Source organism: Tamandua tetradactyla, chromosome 2 (assembly GCF_023851605.1).
Source record: "Tamandua tetradactyla isolate mTamTet1 chromosome 2, mTamTet1.pri, whole genome shotgun sequence".
In the NCBI taxonomy this organism is placed as follows: domain Eukaryota; kingdom Metazoa; phylum Chordata; class Mammalia; order Pilosa; family Myrmecophagidae; genus Tamandua; species Tamandua tetradactyla.
In genome coordinates, this window is record NC_135328.1 from 177754198 (window position 1) to 177778103 (window position 23906).

The 23906-nt window shown below is 38.7% G+C and overlaps 2 pseudogenes; one reads left to right on the forward strand and one right to left on the reverse strand.

Annotated features, from left to right (window-relative positions):
- Positions 1 to 1783: 1783 nt before the first annotated feature.
- Positions 1784 to 3104, reverse strand: LOC143657954 (small ribosomal subunit protein eS4, X isoform-like; annotated as a pseudogene).
- Positions 3105 to 7659: 4555 nt separating this feature from the next.
- On the forward strand, positions 7660 to 19501 carry LOC143657963 (large ribosomal subunit protein uL18-like; annotated as a pseudogene).
- Positions 19502 to 23906: the final 4405 nt, after the last annotated feature.

The following is a 23906-nucleotide window of genomic DNA, read 5'->3' on the forward strand; positions in this document are numbered from 1 at the left end:
TTTTCCTTCTTCATCTCCAGAGGTCGCTGGCTGGTAGACTCTCTGTTTCTCGTGGCTGTGCCATTCTCTGCTCTCTCAGAAAGCTCCCCCATTTTCCAAAATGTTTCCTCATTTATAGGACCTCAGAATCTAATCAAGATCCACCCAAATGGGTGGAGACACGCCTCCACCTAATCCAGTTTAACAACCACTCTTTTTTTTTTTTTTTTTTTTTGCGGTCCAGCAATCTTTTTTTTTTTAATTTTTACTTTGAAATAATTTCAGACTCACACAATAATTGCATAAATAATACAAAAACCCATACAGAGAACCTTAACATACCCCTCACCCAGATACCAAGACCCACCACCTTTTAACATTTTACCACATTTGCTGTGTCATTCTACCTATTTATCTATCTATCACCTATTTAGCTATATATTTATCTGCTTTCTAAACATTTGAGAGTCGGCTGTACACACCATGCTCCTTGAACACTTGGTACTTCCATGTACATTTCCTGAGAGCAAAGACATTCACTCATGCAACCACCTTAAATACAGTTAACAAGTTCAAGCAATTTAAAATTGATATAAAGCTTACAGTCTATATTCCAATTTATCATATGTTCCAATAATGTCCCTTTGGGACTTTTCCCCTTCTTTTCCCCTCCACTATTAGATCCAGTCCAGGATTATGGGTGGCATTTAACTGTCATTGCTTTTTTTTGTCACTGTTTTTTTTTTTTTTCAATTGGGGCTATACATAAACATAAACTCCCATCTCAACCATTCCCAAACATACCCTTCGTGGAATCTTAACAACCACTCTTGATTAAATCACATCTCTAGGGAGATCATCTAATTACAGTTTCAAGCATACAATGCTGCATAGGGATTAGAAGAAGCAACTGCCTTTACAAAACGGGATTAGGATTAAAGCATGGCTTTTCTAGGGTACATACATCATTTCAAACCAGCATGGAAACATGAAAGGGGAGAGAATAATAGAGGAAATAATGCATTTGACTAACATTTTTTTGAGCATTTTCTTAGTCCTAGATCTTCTGCTAGGTGCTGAGGGTGCAAAAATATCCTGTTCTTTGGATTCAAGGTTCACAGTCCAGAGTGGCAAACGCAGAATAGCCAGAATGCAGAACTAGAGGTGTATGCCTAGAGGCGACTTTATAGGATGCAAGCAAAGAGGATGAAATGGATGAAGGGGGGAGGGACAGCTTTGGAAGGAGAGACACATCTCCCTCCAGACCACTGAGTAGGAGAAACGGAGAGAAATTCTCAGCATCTATCACTCAGCATTTCAGCATTTGGCAGAGATTTCTAGAATCTGAGAAAAATATGGCCGGGCTGGAGGAATGAGGAAATGCTACCCTCTACTCAAGTCCTTGAGCCTGTCTCAGAGCTATCCCATTGTTCATCTGCTGGCACTTCTTGCCTACTCTAGGTTGGGCTGTTTGAGCAAGAACCAAGAACTGAGCTCAGGTTCCCAGAGAACCCATATCCAGAACAGGGCCACAAATGGACCACCCCAGAAGCTCACAGTCAGAAGGTGCAGGAGATAGGCCTATGCAACTAGATGAGAAGAACCCGAGAGGAGGTGCTGGTCCTTACCCTCTCAGACCACAGGACCCAGATTCCTCATCAGTTGTCAGTCAAGTAGAAGAAGAGGGGGATTTTAAACCTAGACTCATTCCCAGAAACTCAAGGCTGTCTTCTTTTTGCCCCCATAATGTATTATCTCTAATAAGAGCTCTCCAATCACGTCATCTAAAAATCATTTAAACTCACTACTCTGGCTGCCATCTCTGGTCTCTCTCTTCAATAGTTGTGAGGCAGATACCTTTTCCTCAGGGAGGAGAAATCCATGGTTTGTTGCCTTTGCCAGTGATGAAAACATTGAAAATCCAGGTGGCAAAGCTGTTGCCATTGGCATCTTTCACATGAACCACACTGAAAAAATCAGGAGGTCTCTCTTTGTTGGTGATCATACCAATTCTTTCCAGGTTAGCACCTCCAGGCACTATAAACAGGTTATAGTGTCGAACTTCATGAAATTGGTAATCTTGACTGTCTTCAAATCAATCTGAATGGTGTCATTCACTTTGATGAGGGGATCAGGGTAGCAGATGGTGCGATGAGGGATCCTTTTGTACTCACAAAGATCTTCCTCAATTTACACAACTTGATCTTGGCTTCCTCAGGCATAATACAATGAACAGCAAAGTGATCCTTGGCATTAATATCAGATGGAAATTCTCTCTAGTCTTGCTAGTACTGATGCCATCCATAAAACCAGCAGGATAATTAGATCAGTCTGGGCTTTGCCATCAATCTTTATGAACTACTGCATAAAGATCTTTACTTCATCGCCTCTTAAGGCATACTTATGTCTGTTCCTTAAGAAAATGATGAGGGAGAGACATTCTCTCAGCTTGTGGGGACCAGTATATGGATGAGGAGTAAACATATCAGTTTGTACAATATCTAGTTTTGTGGAGTTGCTATATGCTTCAAATGCTTCTCAGGACCATGGGCCATGGTTGTGTTAAGCATAGGAAGAGGATGGCTGAATGTCTTGATCCAGTAGTGTGTCTTTCACTCAACTAATATTTATTGAGCTTCTACTATGTGCTAGGTATTTTGCTAGGCTCTGAGATACTTTGAACAAGACCTTGTCTTCATGAGCTGAACTTCTAGTGACACTGTCATGGAGGGCACCACCTTGTTTAAGGAGATCCTGATTTTCTTCCAATTCATGAATGGCTCTATAAAACAGGATCATTTATTTCTAAACCTTGGTCAGCTCTGAAACTGGCCCTTAAGCAGATTACAGGACTTTGATTTTTCTGTATCAAAAGTATGAAAACAACTTGACAAGACCGGACCAACTAAAGAGTGAGAGTACCTACTTGGTAGCCTAGACCTGTGTACTGAGGTATTCCTCTCTTTTTCAGCCCACTTGGATCCTATGTCTGATTCAAGGGCCTGCTGGAGGCCAGCAAGGTTGGCACCAGTCCCTGAAGATTGAATCATATGATCACCTTTCTCATCCTGCCAGATCAGACTTCCAATCCCCTCCTTCTCCAGGGCATCACTGTACATGCACATCTTTCCTCTGTACCATATCAGAGAGTGGACTGTGTCCCTCTATTCTGTATTATCCATAAAACTGGAAGCCCAACCATAGGCAAAAATTAATTTAGCAAACAATGTAATAATGTATCAGCTACCATTCCCCCCTCCTTTTAATGCAATTTCATTGAAATATATTCATATATAATCCACCCAAAGTACACATCAATGGCTCACAGAATCATCACATAGTTATACATTCCACCACAATCAATTTTAGAACATTTTCATTATGCAAAAGAAACAAACAAACCCAAAATATCCATGCCCCTTATCCCCCACTGACTCCTGTCATTGGTATGGTACCTTTGGTAGTTGTTCTAGTTTGCTAGCTGCCAAAATGCAACACACCAGAGATGGATTGGCTTTCAATAAAAAGGGATTTATTTAGTTAACATATAGTTCTTCAGAGGAAAGGCAGCTAACTTTCAACTGAGGTTCTTTCTTACATGGGAAGGCACAGGGTGATCTCTGCTGGCCATCTCTCCAGGCCTCTGGGTTCCAACAAATTTCCTCCAGGTGATTCCTTTCTGCATCTCCAAAGGCCTGGGGCTGAGCTGCGAGTGCTGAGATGAGGCATGCTGAGCTGCTTGGGCTGTGCTGCACTGAGCTCTCTCATTTAAACACCAGCCAATTAAATCAAACATCATTCATTGCAGCAGGCACACCTCCTAGCTGACTGCAGAAGTAATCAGCAACAGATGAGGTTCACATGCCATTGGCTCATGTCCACAGCAATAGAACTAAGCACCTTCACCTAGCCAAGCTGACACCCAAATATAACTACCACAATAGTGTTGATGAAAGAGTATTAAAATATTACTTTTCACACCAATGTTTATAGCAGCGTTATTTACAATTGCAAAGAGATGGAAACAGCCAAAATGTCCATCAACAGACGAGTGGCTAAACAAACTGTGGTATATACATACGATGGAATATTATGCAGCGTTAAGACAGGATAAACTTATGAAGCATGTAATAACATGGATGGACCTAGAAAACATTATGCTGAGTGAGTCTAGCCAAAAGCTAAAAGACAAATACTGTATGGTCCCAATGATGTGAATCGACACTTGAGAATAAACTTGGAATATGTCATTGGTAACAGAGTTCAGCAGGAGTTAGAAACAGGGTAAGATAATGGGTAATCGGAGCTGATGGAATACAGACGGTGCAGTAGGACTAGATACAAAAACTCAAAAATGGACAGTACAATAATACCTAATTGTAAAGTAATCATGTTAAAATACTGAACGAAGCTGCATCCGAGCTATAGGTTTTTGTTTTGTTTTGTTTTGTTTGTTTTGTTCTTATTATTATTACTTTTATTTTTTTCTCTATATTAACATTCTATATCTTTTTCTGTTATACTGCTAGTTCTTCTAAACCGATGCAAATGTACTAAGAAACGATGATCATGCATCTATGTGATGATGTTAAGAATTACTGATTGCATATGTAGAATGGTATGATGTCTAAAAAAAAAAAAATGGTCAGCACAATACTGCCTAATTGTAATGTAATTATCTTGGAACGCTGAATGAAGCTGCATCTGATCTATAGTGTTTTTTTTGTTTGTTTTGTTTTTTTTTTCTCTTATATATTTTTGTACTTTTTATTTTTATTTGTGTTTTCTCTCTGTGTTATCACTTTATTTCTTTTTCTGTTGTAGTGCTATTTCTTTCTCTAAATCGATGCATATGTACTGAGAAATGATGACCATACACCTATGTGATGATATTAAGAATTACTGATTGCATATGTAGAATGGATTGATTTCTATTGTTGTGTTAGTTAATTTTTTTAATTAATAAAAAAAATTAAAAAAAAAATATTACTTTTCACTATACTCCATAGTTTGCAATAGCCACATTTTCCCTGGATGCCACTTGTGCTGGTTTGAAATTGTTGTGTACCCCAGAAAAGCCATGTTCTTTAATCCTGATTCAATATTGTTGAGTGGGATCTTTTTTATTACATTGTTTTCATGGAGATGTGATCCACCTAACTGTGGGTGAGACCTTCAGATTAGGTGGTTTCCTTGGAAACGTATCTCCACCCATTCAAGGTGGGGTTGCTTATTGGAGTCCTTTAAGAGGGAACCATTTTGGAAAAAGCTTCAGAGCCAACACAGAAAGAGACGTTTGGAGATACAAAAAGAAAATACCTCCAGGGAAGCACTCTGAAAACCAGAAGACAAAGGACCAACAGAGGCTAACTACATGCCTTCCTAGCTGAAAGAGGTGTTCTGAACCATTGGCCTTTCTTGAGTCAAGGTATCTTTCCCTGGATGCTTTAGTTTGGACAATATTAAGACCTCAGAACTGTAGACTTGTAACTTCATACATTCCCTTTATAAAAGCTATTCCATTTCTGGCATTATTGCATTCCAGCATCATTTAACAAACTAAAACATGACTCTACTAATAACTCCTTATAATAGTGACATACATTTGTTCTAGTTCATGAAAAGAACTTTATATTTGTACTATTAATCACAGTCATCATCCATTGTGCTATATAATTCCATGTTTTAACCTATAACTTTCCTTCGTACATGACTCGAAACTTCCCCTTTCAGCCAAAATCCCACACATAATTCAGTGCTGTTAATCACTCTCATCATTATGTGCTACCATCACCATTAACCATTTCCAAGCATTTTTCAACCTAGTTAAAAATTCTGCACATATTTTAAGTACCCACTCCCTAGTCTCCAGCCTCATTCTATCTCCTGGTAACTTATATTCTAAATTTTGTCTTTATGAGCTTACATATTATAATTAACTCATATTAGTGAGCTCATATAAGTGTTTGACTTATTTCACTCAACATAATGTCCTCAAGGTTCATCCATGTTGTCACCATGCTGCAGGACACCATTCCTTCTTAATATTCAATAATATTCCATTGTATGCATATACCACATTGTGCTTATCTATTCACCTTTTGATGGACACTTGGGTTGTTTCCATCTTTTGGCAATTGTGAAAAATGCCGCTATGAACATGGGTATGCAAATGTCTGTGCCCCTACTTTCAGTTCTTCTGAATATATACAGAGTAGCAGAATTGCCAGATTATATGGCAGTTTTATACTTAGTTTTCTGAGGAACCATCAAATTGTCTTCCTCAGCAGCTATACCATTTTACATTCCCACCAGCAGTGAATAAGTGTTCCTATTTCTCTACATCCTCTCCAACACTTGTAGTTTCCTGACTTTTTAATAGTGGTCATTCAAGTAGGTGCAAAATGATATCTCATTATGGTTTTCATTTGCATTTTACTAATAGCTAGTGGAAATGAGCATCTTTTCATGTACTTTTTAGCCATTTGTATACCATCTTTGGAAAAGTATCTATTCATGTCTTTTATCCATTTTTTAATTGTGTTTTATTGCTGAGTTGTAGGCTATCTTTGTATATTCTGGATATCAAACCCTTATCAGATATATTTGTTTCCCAAATATTTTTTTCCCATTGAGATGGCTGCCTTTTCACACTTTTGACGAAGTCCTTTGAAGCACAAAAGTATTCAATTTTTAGGATGTGGTGGTTTGAAGTTATGCATCCCAGAAAAGGCCTTGTTCTTTTAATTCATTCCTGTGGGTACAGATGTATTGCAGATTATTTTGATTAGATTATTTTGATTAGATTATTTCAGTTGAGATGTGACCTGCCCCATTCAAGGTGGGTCTTAATCCTCTTACTGGAGTCCTTCATAAGAGGATAAAGGACACAAAGAAAACAGAAAAACAGAGAACTTAGAGAAAGGCTCTACAGAATCTCAGAGAGGACACTAGAACCAGAAGCTGAGGAAATGAAACCTGAGAGTGAAGGACCAGCAGATGCTGCCCATGTTCCTTTCCATGTGACAGAGGTGTTTCAGATGCCAGCAGTCTGTCCTCAGAGTCCAGGTATCGTCCTGTTGATACCTTAAATTGGACATTTCCAAGGTCTAAGAACTGTAAATTCCAAGTTACTAAATAACCATTGTAAAAGCCAACCCATTTCTGGTATATTGCATTTTGACGTCTTTAGCAAACCAAAACAGAGGAGGTTCCGTTTATGTATTTTTTCTCTTTCATTGTTTGTGGTGTGGGTGTAGGCTCAGCCACCATTTTTGATAGCAAACCGATAACTAGTATCTATTGAGCACTTACTATACACTTCAGGTACAGTACTGTTTCATAGAGATTACTTCTTTTAATCATCACAATAGCCCTACTAGGTATGGACCATTATTATCCCCCTTTTACAGATGAGAGAAGTTTAGTGACTTGTCCAGGGTCACACAGTAAGTGGGACCATAATCTAAATCTCTGACTCCAAAGTCCATGCTTTTTTCAGGACACCACTTTGCCTCTCCTAGTGGGTTGTTGATTTCTGTAATCCTAGTGCCAAGCATGATGTTTGGGTCATAAAAAGAACTCAGTGAACAAATGTCTGAGAATTGAATTGATATGTGGTCCTAGCACTCAAGAGTAACAAATTAGTAGGGCATATGTGGTGACTAGAGGCAGACCTTAATGGATCAGTTTTCACAAGTAACACCTATTGTGGACACTTACTTGTACCGGTATCTCATGCTAGAAATAGAGGTGAGGTAGGTTGGGCAACAGAATTCCACAATTATTCTTTCTTCTTGTAGGCAGATTGGCATGATGCACCAACCTGCTAGACTTAACACAATTGTGGAGGTTAGACACCACATCAATCATATGCTGTGGTATCTTTCTGCTTTGCTGCCCAAGGGCTTTCTCCATGGTCAAGGAAGAAGACCACTTTGACGTATGCAGTTGTAATCTGGAAGAGGGGGAGTTAAGTTACTCCAGGGACAATCCTCAACAAATGGAGAGCAGAGATTGGCTGATAAAGGCTACAGCCTTCCCATCCTCCACTGGGACTTAAGGAGTGTTTTTCACAATTCCTCAGAGGGATCCAGAGGGAGACTGAGACCCAGTTGCCTGTAGTATTAACCAGTTCATATAGTGGCTTTTCTTCCCATTTCTGTCTTATTTCCCCACTCCCTTCCTTCTGATTTCTGGGATCATCCAAGCCTGTATATCAGATTCTGATTTTGAAGGAATCTTAACTAAGATACTTGCCAGATAGCTATTTCTTTTTATTAAGGAAAAAAAATTGATATGTTTCCTTTATAAAAATTATATATGCTTATCATTGCAGCTTTTGAAAATTTCCTCCAGTAGGCAAGAGAGGATGGACTCTGATGCTCAAGGGATGGCCTGAGATAATTACCTTTTCTCTTTTTTTTTTTGTTGCATGGGCAGGCCCCAGGAATCGAACCCAGATCTCCAGCATGGCAGGATAATTACCTTTTAAGTAACTGATACTAATAATTACCTTTTAAGTAATTGATGCCTCCTGATCTCCAGTATTTCATTTAATTCTCATAGTAATCTAGCATGTAGATATTATAATCTATATTTGAAATAGGAGTAAATTGAGTGTCAGAGAGGGTTAGTGACTTGATTAAGATAACACAGTGGTGAAGATATGATTAATATTTTTGATTACTTGCAAAGATAGTGTTAATTTCATCAAGATCAACAGAGGTTGTTGAATAAATGAATGAGAAATATACATAAGCATACTATTCAAGAATCTGGAAAATTGTTGTAGACTGCTTAGGATGTCAGGATCAGGAATTGGAATCGCAACAGCCCTGAGCCTCCAACCTGGAGGCTGCCCAACTAGATTCGTTGTGAATCAACCAGGATAGGTAGGTGTTTAGATACATCTGTGGTCAAATCCTTGCTGTGTCCCTTGGTTAGCTGTGTGATGTGGGCAAATTTTGTCATCTGCATAATGGGGATTTTAATACCTACCTTGCTAAGATATTTGGGGATTAACTGAAACAACAGATGTTAGTGCCTGGTGATATTTAATAGGAATTTAGTGAATGGCAGTGATAATTATTTGCATTCAGAGTGGGCTGCTGTAAACTGTTTGGATAGAAGGTAACTGCTACCCAGTCCTGGCAGAAATGGCAGGACTCCAGGATAGAAGAATACTCTGTCTGTAGCAAGGTTGGTCTCTGTCTCTCTCTCTTTCTCTCCACACACACACACACACACACACACACACACACACACACATTTATGTGGAGCTACAGCTAATTGCATAGAAGCTATAGTTATGTCAGGGTAGTGTCACAGTCACAAAGACAGTGGAAAGGAAACGAAATCATTGGGCTGGGGTTTTGAAGTGGGGAGAAGAGGAGGGGATGGTGTGGGTAGGTATGGCAGCACAAGGGAGAACCACAGGAGGAAGCAGACAGCCTATGTCCAAATCATATGGCTATGAGGATTTCCCCTGCCATCTTCACTTCCCAATTTTACTTCTTTCCACTGCATGTCACCCACAGAGGCTGTCCTGTGCTAAAAGTGGGTGGAAGTGATTGATTTACTCAATCATCAACATTTAATAAATGTTACCTACCATGTGCCAGGAGTTCTGTCTGGAAAAACTCCAGTTGTTGTTGACCAAGGAGTTAAAAAGAGCTGGGGAAGGATAGTTTAGGTAGAGGAACTAACATGTCCAAATTGGGTAGGAATGAAACAGGACGTTATGTTCCAGGAACTACATGTGGTTTGATAAGAAGGGAGCACAGGAGTTCCAAGGAGAAAAGTAGGAGGTAAAACTGGAAACGAAGGATGAGCCAGTTCATAAAAAAGCTTTAGATGCCCATTAAAATGGATAACTGACTAACAATCAGAGGAAAAAACGTTAGACTCCTTCTTCATATTTAACGTAAAAGTAAATTTCAGGAGATTGAAACGTTTGAACATAAAAAAATATTTAAAGTACTAAAAGAAGAAACAAAAGAGTATTTGTATAATCTTGGGGTGGGAAAGGCCTTTCTTAACTTGATACCAAAGTTAGAAAGTGTAAGGAAAATACTAGCAGTTTTCACTACATGAAACTGAAATTGTGCAGCAAAAGACGTTATCAACAAAGTTAAAAGGCAAATGAAAAACTAGGAAAAGAGTCTGGAATATTTAATGGTCAAAGTGTTAAAATTATTATTTTGTAAAAAACCGATATAAAATCAATAAGAAAAAGACAATTTCAATAAAAAATAGGCAGATTTTTTAATAGGTGGTTCTCAAAAAAAGAAAAATGCTATTAAAAAGTTGTTCAAACACACTAGTGATCAAAGAAATCCAAATCATTACCCCTATCAGTTTGATAAAATTAAAAACAAGTTCCCTTATGGGAAAAAGGATTAAATTCATATATAGTTGGTAGAGTGTCAAATAGTAATTTGGAAATATATATCAAAATAAATGTGTACTCCCTTTGATCCAGCATTATCATTTTAAGAAATTTAGTTTAAAGAAATAATAGAAAAGAGACAAGGGTGTTTACTACTGCATTGTTCAGAACAGCAAAATTACTGAAACTTTCATAAGAGAATTGGCAAAATAAATTATTGTGTATCCATATGATAAAAACTATATAGACACAACAAGGATAAAGTAGACCTATATTTTGATGTGAGAAAATGTTAAGAGAAAACCAAAAACAAATTAAACAAATAAACAAAAAAAAACAGTTACCAATAGCAGGCATGGCACTAATTGTGTTCAACCTATTCAACTCCAAGGATCAAAGTTCTAGTGCTTCAGGAGGATACGCTGCCAATTCCTGCTCCTGGGTTCTTCTCCAGTTCTGAGGCACTTATGACAAAGCCATACCCTTGCAATGGATCCTGGATTTCTTTCTCCTAGCAGAATGTAGTGGGGATTAAAGTCTTGGGAACCCTTCCTACTCCACTTCTCTGGGCTCCACTACCAGTGGGCTTTGGCAATCATATTTCCTTGTCTAGGGAGACTTTTAGTCATAGACCAACCATAGCCAAGCTACTTGGCTTGATCATATTCGTGTCCAATGGAGGAGAGACATTTAAGATCATTTCTGAGGGGCTAGAGGATCATGAGACTTCAGGGAATAAGAGAGTAGGTACTCAATAAGCTGCACATTAGCCCAAGATTCTAGTAAAACCCTACAATAGCTTCCTCATTAGACAAAGGCTTTCAAGTTGAAAGGTTTCTGAGTTTAAAGCTGGCCAAGCAATTATTATTTAAATGACCAATCAGCAGCTAATTAGAGCTCTAGAACTCCCTGGCTAGGCCCTGTCTGGAAACTCTTGGGAATGAAGCAGCAAATCCAGTTTATAACACTTACTGATCTCTACATTGGGTTGTCCCAACTAAAGTCCAAGGGTCCAAATTCCTACACACTAAGAAAAATACCTACAGCTTTATTTTTTTTTCTGGAAAGGAAGTAGATAGAAGTCACAATAGGATTCTCGGACCCAGGCTAGTTCTGCATAAAGCTCCCTCCTGTTATCGGCTCAGGGCCACTATCTAGACCAGAGTGGCTGTGGTGGGCTGTTTTAATCAAGGTTGATTTTCAATGCTCCCTGTCCCCACGGAGTTCAGAGGACAATACTAACTAAATACTTAGGAGGGCTACTTTTTATTTCACATTTATTTCTCTTTGTAGCCTGTGATGGAGGAAGCAGGACCCTTAGCCCTTAAAAATGGAAAACTGAGATTGATTTATTCAGCAAATACTTGTTCAGCACTTTCTCTGCACCTGACATGGATAAGGGCCTGACAGGATTCCATTAGCCTTCTGGTTCCAACTTAGTGCTCTCTGCATCCTTATAGTACTCAAAAACAAGATGGGCAAATGTATGGCAAGGCACTTGAGAGCAATCTCCTTCTGCCTGAGGCATTCTTACATACATTTATGCATCCTGTCCACATTCATTCAGTATTGTTTACAAGCCAAGTGCTGGATGTTGGGAAGACAGAGATGAAGATGTGGTCCTGCCCCCATGGAGTGGACAATCCAATGCTTTGGTTCTCAATCTGTTTTTTCTTCAGTACTCTAAGGTACTTAATACCACCATAACCTTGACACACTAAGAATAGTCTATCCAGGGGAGAGAAAGAGATGTATCAATAATTACAGAATGATGTAATAAGAGCTATCTAAAATAGAAATATGTAAAGGGGTTGGTGGAAATAAAAAGGTGGGGGCACTGAAAATCAAACTGGGATGGGGAGATGAGGAAAGTGCGACCCAGAACTGGTGATACTTGAGACCAGTTTTGAGAAACAAGCAGGAGTTAGGCAAAGATGAGTCAGTGACTAGGGTATGGGAAAGCACAGATATCTGCAACATCAGGATGCACTCAGGGGACTGCAAATAGCCCTTGATGGCTAGAGTAGCATGTGGTATGCGTGAGGGAGGAGAGAAGAGGTGAGAAGGGGTCAGATAGTGGAGGCCCTTGTGTGCCAAACTAAGGAGGGGTGTTGAACTTCAAGCTAAATGCCATAGAAAATATCAGTAAGGGGTTTGGAAATCATGTCACATGAGAAGCAGTTGGAGAAATGAGGATGTTTAAGTTGAAGAAGAGATTTGGGGGAGATAAATCCTATGGTTTTAAACATGAGCAGAATTTTTTTATTCTGCTACTTCAGAATTAGAAAGGGTCAGGCTTTCTCCTGCCTTGGTGAACCATACATGAGGACGACAGCAAAGACAGGTTACCAGGCCTCCAAACCGTTTAACCATATGGAATAGCCTGGCCTCTGATCCCACTCTCATATTAAAGCTCTCTGACAAGTATCCACCCTTGAGCCCTTCTGGGGGAGGGAAGAGAATTGGAAATCCATCTAGTTGCAGAATTATGGTCTGCTTAAGGCCAAGACAACATGACTAAGATGCCTAGAAAGGCAGGATGCCAGCTTGTGGTTAGAGGTGTGGTTGCGGATAGGAATGAGTCAGAGTGAAGCCCTCCTGCCTAGAGGTAACGCTCTCCTTTTCCCTTTGTAGCTTTCTCAGAGCCTTTTGTCCTTTGTCTCTCTTTTCTTCCATCTGTCCATGGCTGAGTGGCTTTCAGAAAAACAAGCCAAGACACATTACAGTGCATGCGAGCCTTTCTAGTCCTGCCATCATTGTTCTTACCTCTTAATTGCAGTGCTTCTCGCAAACAAGGCACCCTTTTCTGGGGAGTTTTGTCCAAGATGGATGTTTAGTAAAAGGATATTTTTTCCTTGCTTCCAGGCAGAACAGGCCCGACCAGCCAGTACAAATGGACCAGAAGGTTAGTTAGGCTACAAGTTGTCAAGTAATTTATTTTACTTTCTCCAGCTCAGTGGTTTTCAACTGGAGGAGATTATGCCTCCCAGAGTAGATGTGGCATGTCTGGAGATATTCTGGATTTTCACAAGTAGTCAAGGAAGAAGGGGGTGCTACTGGCATTAAGTTGGAAGAGGTCAAGATATAGCTGAACATTCCATTATGTACAGGGCAACCCTCAACAATAAAGAATTTTCAGGCCCAAAATGCCAATAATGCTGAGGTTGAGAAATGACTGACTGTGGTAGGGTGAATTAACTACCCAAAAAATACATTCTTAATCTTAATCCATGTCCCAGTGGGTGTGAATCCATTCTAAGTAGGACCTTTTGAAGAGGTTACTTTTAGTTAAGGAATGGCCAACTGAAGCATGGTGAGGCCTTGCTCCAGACCATTGAAAGTCATATAAATAGAAGCAGGAAGTAACAGAACAGAAGGAGAAAAAGGAAAGAACATCTCCATGTGTCTGGAGGCAGAAATACAAGCCAAGGAACTAACTCTAAGCAGTTAGTTCCCTGGCAGCCAGCACCAACATGCTAGTCTTCTAGGAAAAGCAAGCCTTGTTGAAATCTTGATTTTGGATTTTAGCTTCAAAAGGTGAGCTGATAAATTCCCATTGGTTAAGCCAACCCATTGCATTGTATTATGACAGCAGCTCTGGCAAACTTGATAAACACCTATGTTTATAAGAATCTGGTTCAGGAAGAGGATCAGAGCATTAATCCCTGAAGCATCAGGTGGCTAGGGGCAAAAACCAATTTTAATTCTATATACTTCAGCTGTAAACCACCCGTTGGTATGGCCTACAACTTCCCCATCGTTAACCCAGTTTAGGCACTTTCCCTTACTGTACTGGTCTGTATACATCTGTGCATTCATTCCAGTTCTCTTAAAATTGGAGGGGTTTTCAAAGGTTACTATGGAAACTTACTACCAACAAACCTTTATTATAAAACAAGCTGGCCCACTCCAATGCGTGTCCCTCCCTTGGGCATGCCTACATTAACCTCTCTAACATGTACTCTTTCTTTCTGTAAAACTTCTCTTTTTCATAAACTTAACTACTCATTCCTGAAAAAATAAAAAATTGGAGGCTGAATATGGAAGATGAGAAGAAAAATCAGCACTTTGATTATGTTTCTAGTTGAGTGGAGGAGGAAGGTGAAAACTTGAGCTCAATATCCTAAACCCATTCCTTACTTTATAATGAACACTAAATAGCAGCCAATTATAAAACAGGACAGGAACAGAAGACCAAATACTAAATCATATTTGAATTTGAGGTTGGAATCTGATTGAAAATATAAGAATTTGGATGTTATTTTGTAAAAATAAAAACAAAAATATCATAGTCATGCTGATGAATACAAAACTATGTGATGATATTGTAAATCACTGATTGTACACCATGTATGGACTGTATGTATGTGAAGATTTGCCAATAAAAATGTTAAAAAAAAAACACAAAAACAAACAAAATATGAGTGTGTGAAGTCACTGCAAACTCGGAAATTCAAATAAAGATTAAACAAAGAGCTACAGTAATGTTTGATAGACTCAAATGATAGGTTGAAGTCAAATAAAATTTAACAGATAACGATAATGCTGCTGCTGGTGGTAATACTACTACTATGTATTAAGCACTTACCCTGTGCCAGTGATAACTATGTTACACCATTTTAACAGGAAACTGAAGCTCAGGAAAGTTATCTGTGATCTCAGTTACCTATTTTTGAGTAACAAACTACCCCCGAACTTGGTGAGTTGACAAAGGTGAGGAGAGGGTCCCCCTGTATTCTGCATGGGTCAGATTACTTTTAGGTAATCACAGACAGTTTTAGACAGCACCAATAGGAATACCTGATGGAGGCTCACTAAGAAAGAAAGGGATTATCACTGGAAATGTTCAAGCCAAGACCCAGTGGCTATAAGGCCTATTGAAGAAGGGACACTTTAAAAAAAAATTTATTTATTAATTAAAAAAATAAAGAAACAAAATAAAACATATATAATCAGTAATTCACAATATCATCACTTAGTTGCATATTCATCATTTCTTAGAACATTTGCATTAATTCAGAAAAAGAAATAAAAAGACAATGGAAAAAGAAATAAAACGAACACAGGAAAGGAAAAAAAAAAAGATTATACCTACATACCCCCTACCCCTTGCTTTCATTGACCACTAGCATTTAAACCAAATTTATTTTAGCATTTGTTCCCCCTATTATTTATTTTTATTTCATATATTCTACTCCTTTGTTGACAAGGTAGATAAAAGGAGCAACAGACACAAGGTTTTCACAATCACACAGTCACATTGTGACAGCTGTTATCATTATTCAATCATCCTCAAGAAACATGGCTACTGGAACACCTCTACATTTTCAGGCAGTTCCCTCCAGCCTCTCCATTACATCTTGAATAACAAGATGATATTTACTTGATGCATAAGAATAACCTCCAGGATAACTCTCGACTCTGTTTGGAATTTCTCAGTCATTGACACTTTTTCTCATTTCCCTCTTCCCCCTTTTGGTTGAGAAGGTTCTCTCAATCCCTTGATGCTAAATCTGAGCTCATTCTAGGGTTTTTCTCAATCCCGTGATGCTGAGTCTCCGTTCATTCCAAGATCTCTGTCCCACGTTGCTAGGAAGGTCCACACCCCTGGGAGTCATGTCCCACGTAGAGAGGGGTAGGGTGGTGAGACTGCTCGTTGTGTTGGCTGGAGAGAGGGGCCACATCTGAGCACAAAAGAGGCTCGAAGAAGGGACACTTTTAACAGTTTGCAGGTGGGATGTTAAGCCCTAAGTTCAGTGCCAGGGCAAAGGGGGCAAGGCCTAGGACAGTGCATGGCACATAATGGGAACTTAAATGTTTCATTAGTTAACTGAGGTTTCTTCCAACACTGAGGGTCTAGGGCTCTGTATTTTTAGAGCAGTCATAAATAATTATTTAATTGTACAAGCAACCTGGAGTTATATTTCACTTGATGAAAGATCTGAAATAAAAACATTACTGTAAAAAGGATTGCTGTGTTATGCAATTCCAGGGTCACCATTCACATAGGATAGAATATGACTGCTACCTCTTGAAGTTCTGTCACAGAGGCTCTTATTTAAATATAAGGTGATTACAATAAAAACAAATTTGTCTGTCTGATGCTACTTTTATCTACCTTATTAAGACAGACTAAACTTATGAAGCATGTAATAACATGGATGAACCTAGAGAACATTATGCTGAGTGAGTCTAGCCAAAAACTAAAGGACAAATACTGTATGGTCCCACTGATGTGAACCGACATTCGAGAATCAGCTTGGAATATATCATTGGTAACAGAGACCAGCAGGAGTTAGAAACAGGGTAAGATAATGGGTAATTGGAGCTGAAGGGATACAGACTGTGCAACAGGACTAGATACAAAAACTCAAAAATGGACAGCACAATAATACCTAAGTGTAATGTAACTATGTTGGAACACTGAATGAAGCTGCACCTGAAATATAGTTTTTTGTTTGTTTGAAAAAAAACAAACAAACATATGGATTAAAATAAATAAATAATAGGGGGAACAAATATTAAAATAAATTTAGTAGATTGAAATGCTAGTGATCAATGAAAGGGAGGAGTAAGGGGTATGGTATGTACGAATTTTTTTCTTTTTCTTTTTTTGAATTGATGCAAATGTTCTAAGAAATCATCATGATGATGAATATACAACTATGTGATGATATTGTGAGTTACTGATGATATACCAAGAATGGAATGATCATATGGTAAGAATGTTCGTGTTTGCATATTGTTATATTTAAAAAAATAAAAAAAAAACAACAACTAATCTGTCATCTCAAGCGAGGGTGGAAAAAAGAAACAGGAATAATCAAGTCTCCTTTTTCTACTGTCTCTGAACAGTCTCAAACATGTTTACATAGCTACAATCAGAATCCTAAGCTTCTCCTTTCAAATTCCATCAGGGTCAGTCACTCCTAGTTGCCTACCCAATATCCTTCTCCCTTCCTTTCTTATTTTGTTAGAAGTGATAATACACCCAACTAATAGACACAGTTTCCAGTTTCCCTTACAGTTATGAGTGGTCATGAGACAGTTTTGACCACGAGATATAAACAGGGTTTGTGGGAATGCTTTGCTTCCTCAGCATAGTCCCCACCCTTTCTGGCTCTTTTTCTTTTCCCTGCCTGGAATATAGGCATAAGAGTAGAAGTAGAGCAGTGATTTTATGACTATAAAATAACCATAAGAAATAAAAGCTGCAGGCTAGGGAAAGTTAGAAGCCTAGGTCCCTGATAGTAGTATAGAATCAATCCTTAGTTGTTAAGTGGTAAAAATTAATCCCTGATTTGGCTAATCCATTATTATTTGGGTTTATCTGTTACTTATAGTTGTAATTGTATTTAATTCTAACAAATATGCCATCTCTGATAATAGCATCCTTCAAAATGGAATTTTCAGGACTCTGTGTTTTTCAAATATAATTTTATAAACTGAATCCTTGTAAATGTAAGGATTTGAATGTTCTCTAAGAGCTATTAAATGTGATGTATTTTTTCTAGTGATAATCTAAAAAAGTTAACAGATTTTGAATCATGTGGATGACCTTATAATTGAATACTGCCCTGTGATTTCAGTTTACATGCTTGCATTTGTCACTGAAAGCATTTAGCTTTAATGGTTTATAGGTTTAAGTTTAATAGTTTGAAAGTTTAACTTTGATAGTTTATAAGCTTGTCCAGCTGCCTTTAGATTAACAAGTCTTAATATTAAAATGATTGCTGTAGGTCTGTGGTAAGCACAGAGGTAGGCCTCTATTCTGCAGGATGGGGTTGTTAAACTTATCTAGAAGGAGACCTATTTCAAGAGATACCAAGTAAAATTTAGAAGACAAGAGGGTAACACTGATAGCTATACTTGGGAAAGCTTGGTAATCTAGGATAAAAATAAGTAAAATACACCAAGAACAAGATGACAGTTCACGTAATTAATCATTTGTGAGATTGCTTATGCCCGGATAGAAGGGGGATGTGATAGTCTGTATTTTATGCTCAAGAAATCCCAAAGTACGATGTGGAGGTTGTCCTAACAAATTATGCTCTGGTATATTGTACTGGTTTGCTGCTGGCTCGCCTGTTTTTCAATAGGCTTGGAATGGACAATATCTATGAAGGCCAAGTGGAGAGTAACGGGAGATAAATACAACGCGGAAAGCAATGATGGCCAACCAGGTGACTCACCAGCTATTTTGATGCAGACATTGCCAGAACTACCATTGGAGATAAAGTTTTGGGGGCTCTGAAGGCTGCTATGGATTCACGCTTGTCTGTCTTTCACAGTACCAAACAATTACCTGATTATGATTCAGAAAGCAAGGCATTCAATGCAGAAGTATACTGGAAGTACTTCTTGAGTCAGAAAGTTGCTGATTATATTTGCTACCTAATAGAAGAAGATGAAGATACTTACAAGAAACAATTCTCTCAATGCAGAAAGAACGATGGAACTCCAGACATGATAAAGGAGATGTAAAAGACAGCTTATGCGGCTATACGAATCCAGAGGCAGCTGCAAAATGAAGTGACTGCAGACAGAATTGGAGTCTCTGGCTGAAGTGTTTCTCTAGTATCACCTCAACAAGCAGGGGGACAGTGTCTAAACCCTGAAGATTGAGTTTATGGGGCAACAAGCCTGTTCAGTCCACCCTGCCTGTTCTCCCCAGATGACAAATACTAGTGACACCGAATCACCATCAAGAAGCGCTTCAAGGTGCTCATGACCCAGCAAACACTGCCTGTCTTCTGAGGGTCCCTCACATTTCATGTTTCTTTAGTTGCTTGCTATGCCCTCAAAATCTTTCCTTAAACAAACTTTTCAATCTGTGAGACCTGAAGCCCTGCTTTACCATCCTTGCTCTCTGGAATCCAGTTGCACTGCCTCTGATCATGCAGTTAACAACCATGTTAGCATCTCTTATAATGGGCAGTGATTCATCTTGTGAATCACTGTTGGGTTATTAAAGACAAAATTATTTAAAAGAAAGAGAATCCAGTCTATGAGAAAAACCATAAGGAGGTTAAAAAGAAGAGATGGAATTGCCCCCAAATGTCTCTTGCTGGGATGAAAGACTGGGTACTCAAGAAGGCAAGCTTCCTCAGAGCTCAAGAAGTGGGCTGTTGAGAGCTAAACCAAATAATTTTGCATGAAGATGCTACAAATAAAGGCAAACATTTTGACCAACCCGAAAATAAACTGACAACAAACAAATAAATAATACATAGCTATCCTGAGACATCTACTTTTATACTCATATTGAATGGCTTTACCTGTTAGCTAATCTGTTCTGATAGGAAGAAAGAACAATGGCTGTTGATGAGTCAGGTAACCTACCACAGCAAATTAGCACAAAGATGTAACAACTGCTTTGTTAAGCAAAAGCCAGATGATGTCAAAGGACATTGTATGAATAAAGGTTTCACTAATCTTAAACAGAGAAAAGTGGTAGGAGAATTGAGTCATTATCACAGGGTGAAGGCAGTATATAGGTATGTGGAATCCAAAAGGAGCTACACTGTATTCATGGAAGGTATTTGCTCGCAGAAATCTCATCTTATATATTTCATCCTGCAATAGTTCAGCAGTAGTAAGGGCAGGAGCAATTAACATGGAAATAACTTTCCATATTGTATCATGGGGCAACCTATTGAATAAATGGTTTGAATGAAAAATTAAAATGAAAGTTAATTAAATTTAATCAATTAAACCAACATTAGAAGTCCTCAACAATGTTTTTCTTTTTACAAGGGACCACATTACTCCTGTTTGAGAAAACTACCTTAAGATAATAGATGGAGGGAGCTAAATTCTATGAAGAACTGGGCTAGGAACCAGTGCTTTGCCCAGTGAATAAGTTATAGTCGCTTGAAATGGGCAGAGAAAATTATTAAAAAGCCTCACTTCTAAGAAATAGAGCAAAACAGGATTTATGCAAACATTTTCTCAGTAGCTGCCCTCACCTCAGGCAATTCTTCCTAACAAAGCCCTACCCAAGTCCCTCATCAATCAACAACTTCATTAGTTTTTTTTTTTTTTTTAATTTAAAAGATTTTATAGGAAATTTAGTAAATTTCAAACTACAGTTTTTTTTTGTTACCTTGTTTCAGGTGCAATACACTTCAATGATGATGGCGGTTACTAGAGGAAACAGTAATTATTCCTGGGAGAAACAGTTTATTTTCATGACTGGCACTTTGCCATAAAATGCTGTTCTTTTTTAGCTGTTTTTGTTCCTTTGATCTTTGATTGTTTTTGTTCCTTCTCCCAACCCATAGAAATTCTCTGTGGTTCTGGTCTTGGATCACTTCTTTCCACTTCTCAGGGACCTCATTTATTCTCACAGTTTCAAGTATCCTTGATATTGTCAGAATCAATATAATTATTTATGATGTCAGAATCAATATAATTCTTTACGTTATTTAACAAATCCTATTGTACTTACCATGAGCCAGGAATCACGCTTCTAAGTATTAGGGGTCACATGAATACAATAGGAAGGGTTCCTTAAGTTTCCACATATCCAACCGACATGTCTTCTTGGCCATTTCCTCATGGAACCCCAAATTCAACATGCCCCAAAGTGGGGTCTTTATCATCTTCCCCCAAATCTGTTTCACATTTCTGTAAATTGCACATCTCTTCATTCAGTTCCCCTGGGACTCACTCCCTATAAATGATTCCCAGTTCTTGCAAATTGGGAAAATCTGCAGTTCTTGCAAAGTTCTTGCCACCTAATCCCAACTTTCCACACTTGGCACACTGCCTTCACTCAGACTTTCTACCTCTTTTCTCCTAGTCCTGGTAACAGCCTGCTTACTGGTCCCATATCTTCTTGGTCCTCTAAATCTATTCTCTATGCAGCTGCCAGAATGATCAGTAACAGAGCTTGATGTGGACATTCTTATATTCAAAACTCTTTAATCACCCACACCTCCTGATATAAAATCCAAACTCCTCAGTCTGGTTTATGAGGTGCATCGTGACCTGTTTCTGCCCACATTCTTTCCTCTACGTTCTAGTCCTTGGCATTTGCATTCTACTAATATTGAACTACCAGTAGTTCCCCAAACACATACTGTTTCCTATCCTGCTCTGTTCTCAGCTTGGAACCCCTTTCCCTGATCTCTCTCTCCCTAGCTAGCTTTTTAGAGTTCCTTCAACATACATCAGTATTCTTATTCTTCTTTGATGTCTGATGACAAAGCAGAGTGTTAAATAGAAGCACAATGAATGTGTTAACTCAACTTCTGTGCTGTTGATTTGCTGATTCTCAAATCTACATCTCCAATGACAATCTCTGGACACCACCACCTGAATATCCTATAAGCATCTGAAATGCTGTTTGCCTCAAACTAAACTGATTATCTTCTCCTTTAAGAGTAGATTTCAGAATCATACCACCTGTTTAGACCACTGTGAGCTGTGAGGCACAATGCTAGGGGACACCTTTACATTATAGTTCATGTAAATATTCCATTTGAATATTATGCAACCCGATGGTTCTGCTACCCAGGTTAGAAGCTGACTTCAATGGATGTTAGCTGTGACCTTGTACAATTTCCCAAATTTCTTAGGCATCAGGTGCCTCATCTGCAAAACAGGTAGTACTCAATAAATGTTTGTCATTATTTTTAACCTAGAACCTGCGTATCCTCCAATGTCCCCTATCCCATTGGTTAATGGCATCACCCTTGATTATGTTGCCAAGATAAGAAACCTAGGATTTAACCTACCCCTTCTTCTTATCTTAAATCCTGTAGAAATAACCCTTGTATATCTTCTCTGCTTTCCATCCCTGCTGCCAATACCCTATGATGGTTCTGAGTCTTCTCTTGTCTGAATCTTTGCAGTAGCCTCTTAGCTGTTCTCTTTGCCTTTATGTCCTAATTATTAAGTTCACCCATCACACAGCTGCCAGAGCAATTTTCCTAAAACACAGTTCAAATAATTTAATTCCACATCCCCCAAATCTTCAGTACATTCTAATATTTATTAGGCAATTTTCCCATGCCATTTACTGGCTAGGTTCTGGTACTACAAAGACAAATAAAACAGGAATAGTCCTTCCCAGACAGACTACTAGTGAACAAACGAGGACAACATAATGAGATATGTGTCAAAATAGAGCTACAGATATGTATCAGGTCCTGTAGGAGGATAAAAGAGAAAAGCCTCTACCCCATTTTGGTAATTTTACTATTATCTGGGGAAGGAGATTCCATAAACATACATACACAAGTGTGCAACAGATTTTTTCTTTTCTCAGAACTATCCTCCTATTTAAATTTTTTATATAACCAAGGGGTTGTTGATCTTTCCTTGGGCCTAGATAACCCTTTTGGCTCTTTTTATGGGGGTGGGGTGGGGTGGGGGGTAAGGAGGTGCAAGGGCCAGGAATTGAACCCAGGTTTCCTGTATGGCATGTGAGAGTTCTACCACTGAAGTACCTGTGGACCCCACTCTTTTGTTTCTTAAATGAAACAAAATAAACCCAAGGGCCCAGCCCATGGCCTGGTGCATGGTGAATACAATAAATGGTCATTTTCTTCTGGCTGAAGTGTGGCTGTGTGCTTTTGTTTAGTCTGATCATAGCAATAAACATCCAGCATTAAGCCCAAAACAACTCCCTCCCCTACGGCCCCCCACCACTGAAAATGAGTAATGCCAAATAATTGCTCAGCCTTGGAGAAAGAAAAAGTAACTACAAAAATCATTACTTTTGCAAGGTAGGATGAAAAATACCAAAAAAATTGGAAATGCTCAGCCAGCATGACACAGCACTTCCCATTTCTTATCCACGCTATAACTCCAAGGGAGTTAATAAGATGGGGGAGGGGTAGAAGCCCAGAAAAGGGGACACTAGATTATTTATTAAACACTGACTGACTGAGTTCCTCTATCAGGTATTGTTGTGACCTGGGGACACAGAATGGATGTGATCCAAGTACACTATCCTCCAGAAAGTCTAAAAGCAAAAGGAAGCTATGTAAACAAGTAAAACAGCTTAAAAGGTTTTTCCCCCTCCTTTGATACATGGACTATATTGCTTGGGCACAATGGAGGGAATATCAATTCTGGGGACGACCAAAGTTTAGGAACAGCTTCAGAGAAGGTAAAACTTGAGCTAAGTCTTGAAAGACTTTTTCTCTGGGCCAGTTAGGAAGCAACAGGCTCTTCAGGCTTGAACAAAATTCTAAAGGGTTGCAACAGTTCACATCGTTCAGAATTATAATTCAGGAGGACTAAGAGAGTAATAATAAATAATAGCTAACGTTTCTAATGTATACTAAGAGCTAGGTACGGTGATAAGTAATTTACGCAGATAGCTAATATCAGTTAATCTTCACAACAATACCATGAAATATTAATATTACTCCCAATTTTGCAGGTCAGAAAAAGTGAGGGTTAGCAGAATTAAGAATCCTACCCCAAGGTCACACAAAACGATAGTAGCTTTAATTCAAGGAACTGACTACAGAGCCCCAGTTTTTTTAACCACAAGTCAGAAGAGTGACATGATCAGATTTCA